This window comes from Agelaius tricolor, unplaced genomic scaffold, assembly GCF_023055355.1.
Source record: "Agelaius tricolor isolate 1412-34295 unplaced genomic scaffold, bAgeTri1.0.p SCAF_28, whole genome shotgun sequence".
Classification (NCBI taxonomy): domain Eukaryota; kingdom Metazoa; phylum Chordata; class Aves; order Passeriformes; family Icteridae; genus Agelaius; species Agelaius tricolor.
Genome location: NW_027269288.1, coordinates 6,523,444 through 6,529,973, shown reverse-complemented (window position 1 = coordinate 6,529,973; position 6,530 = coordinate 6,523,444).

Genomic DNA, 6,530 nt, shown 5'->3' with positions numbered 1-6,530 from the left:
GACATCTCCTGGAGGGAGGATTGGCTGTGGGAGAGATAAAGAAAAAGACCATTGAGTCCAACCCAATCTTTAAGATCGTTGATCAGCTAAACCCTGGCATCCAGTGCCACATCCAATCATTTTTTAAACACATCCTCCAGGGATGTGTTTTAAAGCCACCACCACCTCCCCAGGCAGACCATTCCCGCACTTCATCGCTCTTTCTGTAAAAAAACTTTTTCCTAACATCTGACCCAAATTTCCCAGCTTAAGTCTGTGTCCTCTTGGGACTCTCCAGAGCCCTCAGAAAATGAGGAGAAAATCTCTCCATTCCCAAAGGAGATCCTGTCACATCAGCACGAGCACCAGGTGAGCACAGGGTGGCTTTGATGTCTCACATTGTCTCATCCACAAATTCAATTTACTGCACTTGAGCTGCGCACAAACATCCGTCCCCCTTATTGCAAGGCCCAAATTAATTCACACATGTCCTTTTTTAAGGTGACAGAACCAATCTGAGGGAACAGATGAGCATTCCCATGTCCAGGTTTAATCATCCCAGCCAGGATTCCCTTGTTTTAATCCTGACCCTCGTGTTGACAGCTCCGTGTTCAGGCCAGGCAGGATTAAAATGGGGCTTCCTGGGGGATGTTTGGAACAACCTTTAAATGCTGAGGGCACCTGTTGGCATTAATAGAGCAGCGTGTGTGGGAGCAGGGGGAAAATCCAGGCTGGATGTACACAAGTGGAGGGGACAGGGGACATTGCTGACACTTCACACGTGTTGGGGTGGGAGGAAAAAATGGAAATAAAACCCACAGAGACAACCCCTGGTTCCACGTTGTAGGAATTCACCCCGGGGTGCAAACACCTCTGCACACAGGCAGCTTTTGCTTGAGTTGAAAACGATGTTTAATCCATATTTTGGTTTGGAATCTGCCCCTGATTCATCAGCACCTTCCTGGAGTTACTATGGCACCTTTGCATGAGAGCTGCAGGAAAGGGTAATTAAATTTAATAGAAGCCACCCTTGCTTTGAAGCCGCCCTGGTTTTAGGGCCACAAGGAGAAGCAATTAAACTCCAGCAGCCACGGATTTAAGCTGAAGGTAGAGAGTAATTTATTTATTTTCTTAAAGGAAATTTCCTCAGTAAACGGATTTGGATTGTCAGATCTGATTGGGTTTTAAAGCTGTAGAGATTTCCTTCTTTGGGGGTTTTGCTTCTCTTGAAGCAAAATGAAATTATTTCACAATTTCATGATTTAATCAAAAATTAGTGGTTAAATGAGGTAAGAAGGAAAGGAAAAATATTCTAGAATGCCATAATCAGTGCCAAAGTCACTTCTAACTATTTAAAAATAATTTTTAGGAGTTTCCTGTAAAGGATCGGTTGGAAAAGGTCTGATTCCAGCATGGACAATACAAGCAAACTTGTAACTCAGTGAATATTTAGAAGGAGGAAAAAACAGTCCTAAACTTCACCAACTCTTGGAAATATCTGAAGAACCTCAGCTAAGCCAGAGGCACAAGTGAAAAATCTCATTGGTTTTCATCTCTCTTCCCTGCCCAGTGTTCCCAGGTGTGCAGGGATGCAGGACCTGAGCCCTGTGGGAGCAGCACCTTCTCCACTGCCTTGTCCCCAAGTGCTGGGGAAAGTGATGGTCCTGGAAGGTTTTACTGAAATTATTAAACAAATCTGTATTTATCAACACTGCCGTGCTCAGTGTTTATAAATAATTCCACTGGTGTAAACAATCCTGGCTAAGTGAACTAAGGGATTCCAAGGAAAGGAGGGAATTTTCAGCAATTAAATTGCAATTCAATTAAATAATTTGAAAGATATGTGTTCACGGAGATATTTATCCGCACACCTGCCACATCTGTGCGCTGCTTCCAGGCAGGCAAGAGAAATCACACCTGAATTTCTGCTCGGCCCCTATAAATGATTATGAATTGTTACAAATTATTCATAAATTGTCCGGGAATAAGTGGGGGAAATTCCCTTCTTGGAGGATCTGCCCAGGCCTAGCAAGCACAGAGCTGAAATCTGCCTTGTTCCTCACTCAGCTCCTGCCTGTGCTCCTGCAGCTGCGGGGATGAATCTCCAAACTCAGGGATGCCCTCTGCTGCCTTGGGACCGAGCATCACCTGGCACCTCCTCCTGAAGCCCTGCCAGCCGTCTCGGGGCTCCTTTCCTTTCCTGAAGAGCTCTTTTCCTCTCCTGCAGGACTTTTCCTCTCCTGCAGGATTTTTATTTTCCTTCCCTGCAGGACTTTTCCTCTCCTGCAGGATTTTTCCTTTCCTTCAGGACTCTTTCCCTTTCCTTCAGGGCTCTTTCCCTTTCCTTCAAGGCTCTTTTCCTTTTCCTCCAGGGTTCTTTTCCTCTCCTGCAGGGCTCTTTTCCTTTCATGCAGGACTTTTCCTCTCCTGCAGGATTTTTCCTTTCCTTCAGGGCTCTTTCCCTTTCCTTCAAGGCTCTTTTCCTTCAGGGTTCTTTTCCTCTCCTGCAGGACTCTTTTCCTTTCATGCAGGACTTTTTCCCTTCCCTGGAGGAATTTCCCTTCCCTGCAGGGCTCTTTTCCAGGATTCTTTTCCTCTCCTGCAGGATTTTTCCTTTCCTTCAGGGCTCTTTCTTTTCCTTCAGGGCTCTTTCCCTTTCCTTCAGGGCTCTTTTCTTTTCTTTCAGGGTTCTTTTCCTCTCCTGCAGGGCTCTTTTCCTTTCATGCAGGACTTTTCCTCTCCTGCAGGATTTTTCCTTTCCTTCAGGGCTCTTTCCCTTTCCTTCAAGGCTCTTTTCCTTCAGGGTTCTTTTCCTCTCCTGCAGGACTCTTTTCCTTTCATGCAGGACTTTTTCCCTTCCCTAGAGGAATTTCCCTTCCCTGCAGGGCTCTTTTCCAGGATTCTTTTCCTCTCCTGCAGGATTTTTCCTTTCCTTCAGGGCTCTTTCCTTTCATTCCGGGCTCTTTCCCTTTCCTCCAGGGCTCTTTCCCTTTCCCCAGGGCTCTTTTCCTCTCCTGCAGGATTTTTCCTTTCCTTTCCTTTCCTTTCCTTCACGGCTCTTTTCCTTTTCCTCAGGGCTCTTTTCTTTTCCTTCAGGGCTCTTTCCCTTTCCTTCAGGGCTCTTTTCTTTTCTTTCAGGGTTCTTTTCCTCTCCTGCAGGGCTCTTTTCCTTTCATGCAGGACTTTTTCCCTTTCCTGCAGGAATTTTCCTTTCCTACAGGGATCTTTCCCTTTCCTGCTGGGCTCTTTTCCTTCCCTGGAGGAATTTCCCTTTCCTGCAGGGCTCTTTTCCTGCAGGATTCTTTTCCTTTCCTTTCCTGCAGGACTTTTCCTTTCCTGCAGAGCTCTTTTCCTTTCCTTCAGAACTTTTCCTTCAGGGCTCTTTCCCTCTCCTGCAGGATTTTTCCTGTCCTTCAGGGCTCTTTCCCTTTCCTGCAGGACTTTTCCAGGGCTCTGAAGGAGGCACGGCCACCCCAGGGCTCAGGGGATGAAGGAAAATCAAATTCCATGGGCTGGGAGGACGTGGGCAGGGATTTAGGACAACTCCCCAAACCCCACCAAGCCTCCTTGTCCCCCTGATCAAGAGTAAAGGACTTAAAACCTCGAGGCTTTCCTGTTCCAGAGGCTTCCCAAAGCTGAGATCCAAGTGACCCCACTTGTTTGGTGTCCTAGGTTGACTATCTGATGCTTTTATGCCTTTTTTTGAGCCAGAGATGGGGTGACTGAGAGGCATTTTCAAAACTTTTGTTTTTAGTCTCATGTGGAGGGTGAGACAGTGCAGATGTTATAATTAATGCTATTATAATCAGAAGCTAACTATTTCTTAATGACAACGCACTATAAGCATTTCTTGGCCTTTTGTCAAGCTTTAAGAATTTTCCAGAAATTCATGCCCCGACACCACCGAGTTCATGCAAGAATTCAGAGCAGAATGTTCTGGAACCAGGATCTTGGATCTCTCCTGCAGCCTGGGGTGTCACCTTTGAGCAACCTGCTGGGAAAAGGCTGAACAAATGAGGAAGAGCTGGGGACAGTTTAAATATTTCACAGCTCCCTGAGTTTTGTGTGGGGAGGGATTCATGGTGGCTGAAATGTTTAATTTAAGGCAAATAAAATGTTTTTTAAAAGTACTAAAAAAAAAATCTGATATGAAATAAAAATAATAATAAAAAATTGCTGGAAAACAGAGGGGACCTGAAAATAGGGAAGGGAAGGGAAGGGAAGGGAAGGGAAGGGAAGGGAAGGGAAGGGAAGGGAAGGGAAGGGAAGGGAAGGGAAGGGAAGGGAAGGGAAGGGAAGGGAAGGGAAGGGAAGGGAAGGGAAGGGAAGGGAAGGGAAGGGATGTTCACCTGTGCTCACAGAGAGCTCTGTGAGTGCTTTTAATGAGATTTCACCCTCACAGAGCATTGCTGATGCAATCCGAGATGGGTCCATTGATGCCAAACTCATTTTGCATGCAGGGACCCAGGTCAGCTCCTCCCAGCAGAAAATCCTTCAGCAGCCCATCATTACTGCTCTGCAGGCCTGGCCTGGCCCTTTCCATTCCCCTCTCAGGCACGACTTTGCTCAAGGGCACACCACGAGATAGCAGAACTTGGCACACACTCCCTGAACTCCATTTCAGCCTCCTTGTGCTGCCAGGGCTCCCCAGGGCACTGGGAATTCCTCCCCTCGCTTTTATTTCAGTTTTGGTTTGAACAGGCTGAGGTCTCAGTCATTTTGGGGCTCAGTTCCCCCAGCAGAACAGGGAGGGAGTTGCAGGAGTCCTTCCTCTGATGCACTCCCAGCTGTGCTGTGGGCACAGGGAGGATTTAAGTGGTGAATTTGTCCGGGCAGGGTGTGCAGTGTCCCTCTCTGGAAACATTCCAAACCCACCCGGGCGAGTCCCTGCTCCAGCCTTGGATGATCTCCAACCCCAGCCATCCTGGGATTCTTTAACTCCTGGGGTCCTCCTGGTCCCAGGAAAGCATCACCGGCCTGGTGGTGAGGATTAAAGAGTGGGGGACAAACACCATCACCCCAAATGTCCCCCTTTTCCTCCTTCTCCCCGGTCAGATTAAACCAATTTGTCAGATTAAGCCTTTTTGTTTTTGACCTTTTGAGAGATGGTGTAACTGAGAGATATTTTAAAAACTTTTATTCCATTTTCAGTCTCCTGTGAAAGGTGAGACAAAACAGATGTTGTAATTCACATCGCCACAATCAGAAGTCAACTATTTCTTAATTGCAATATATTATAAGTGTTTTTTAGCCCATCAGCTTTAGCCACACCATGCTGTAAATGCCTTAAAGTAAATAATCTAAAATTACCCCTCATGGGTGATATTATGGGATAACAATACCCCTCCCACTACAATGCATCTTTCACAGTTCTATTTCTCCAAAGTGTCCAGTCTGATGTGCAAGGCCATCCTTTGAAACTTGTTTCCCCTGCTGGTCAATTAAATGTTCTTTGAAATCGGGAGGAATTATTTAAAAAAAAAATCCTGGCAAAGAGGAGTCAATGAGAACAGCAGGGCAGTGGTCAGAGCTCCTTGGAAATGCAGCAGGAGCTGTCCCAAAAGCCAGGAACGCCTAAGGACCATCAAAAATCAGGGAATGGTTTGGTTGGAAGGGATGTGAAACAGTGCAAGGCTGGGATGCTCCCAGGGATGCAGGGAGAGGGCAGCAGAGCAGGGCTGTCCTGCACATCTGCTGTGAAACAACATCTGGAACACCTGGAAGGACAAGGGGCAGGGAAACACCAGCCCAGCCCTGAGCGTGAGCACCTCCACCCCGTGATTGATCGAGCAATTCGCAGGCCCGGCTCCTTTTCCCCCACCTTGGAAACATCCAGGTGAGTCCCTCAGTGCAGGGATGAAGAAGGGGAGAACATTCCAGAGCTTTTCCAGCTGGAGATGTCCCTGCCTGGAGCAGGCTGCAGCTCCTCAGGGTGACAGAGGTTTTGCAGTCCTTACCCCAGGCTCACACGTGCACCCACACACACACACAGATTTTTATTGAGCCGTTCCATGCAAGGATTTTATGTATGCGTAATTTTTTTATTTTTTTATTTTTTATTTGGAAAACTTCAGAGTGCTGTTTTTTTCGCACACAGTAAAGTTAGCTTTGCTGAGATTCATTAGTCCCCCTTTTCCCCCTGTGTGTAAATGGATCTCTCTCAGTTATGCAATGCAAAGGGTACACAACCATGAAAAGTGCAGAGCCAGCCAAAAAAAGCATTGTTCTGAACTCGGACGTGTAAAATATTCATATTCAATAATAAAAAAATATAAAAAAAAACCAAACCAACCCAGTCCTTAATAAAAAATTCACAGTGTAAAATATGCATTGTCCTCCCATCCCCAGGGCTGCAGCCCCCACCTTCCTGGGGTTTTCACTGCCTGGTTGGACTCAATTAATTCCAAACCAATTCACCCCCGACGTGCCAGGATGAGGTGCCTGGGTTGATTCTGCTTTTCTCTGAGGGCACTGCAGGAAGGGCTGGCAGCAGCTGGGGCTGCTCACAGCACCCAGGGGTGAATGGCAGGGCTGTCCCCATGCTGGTGGCA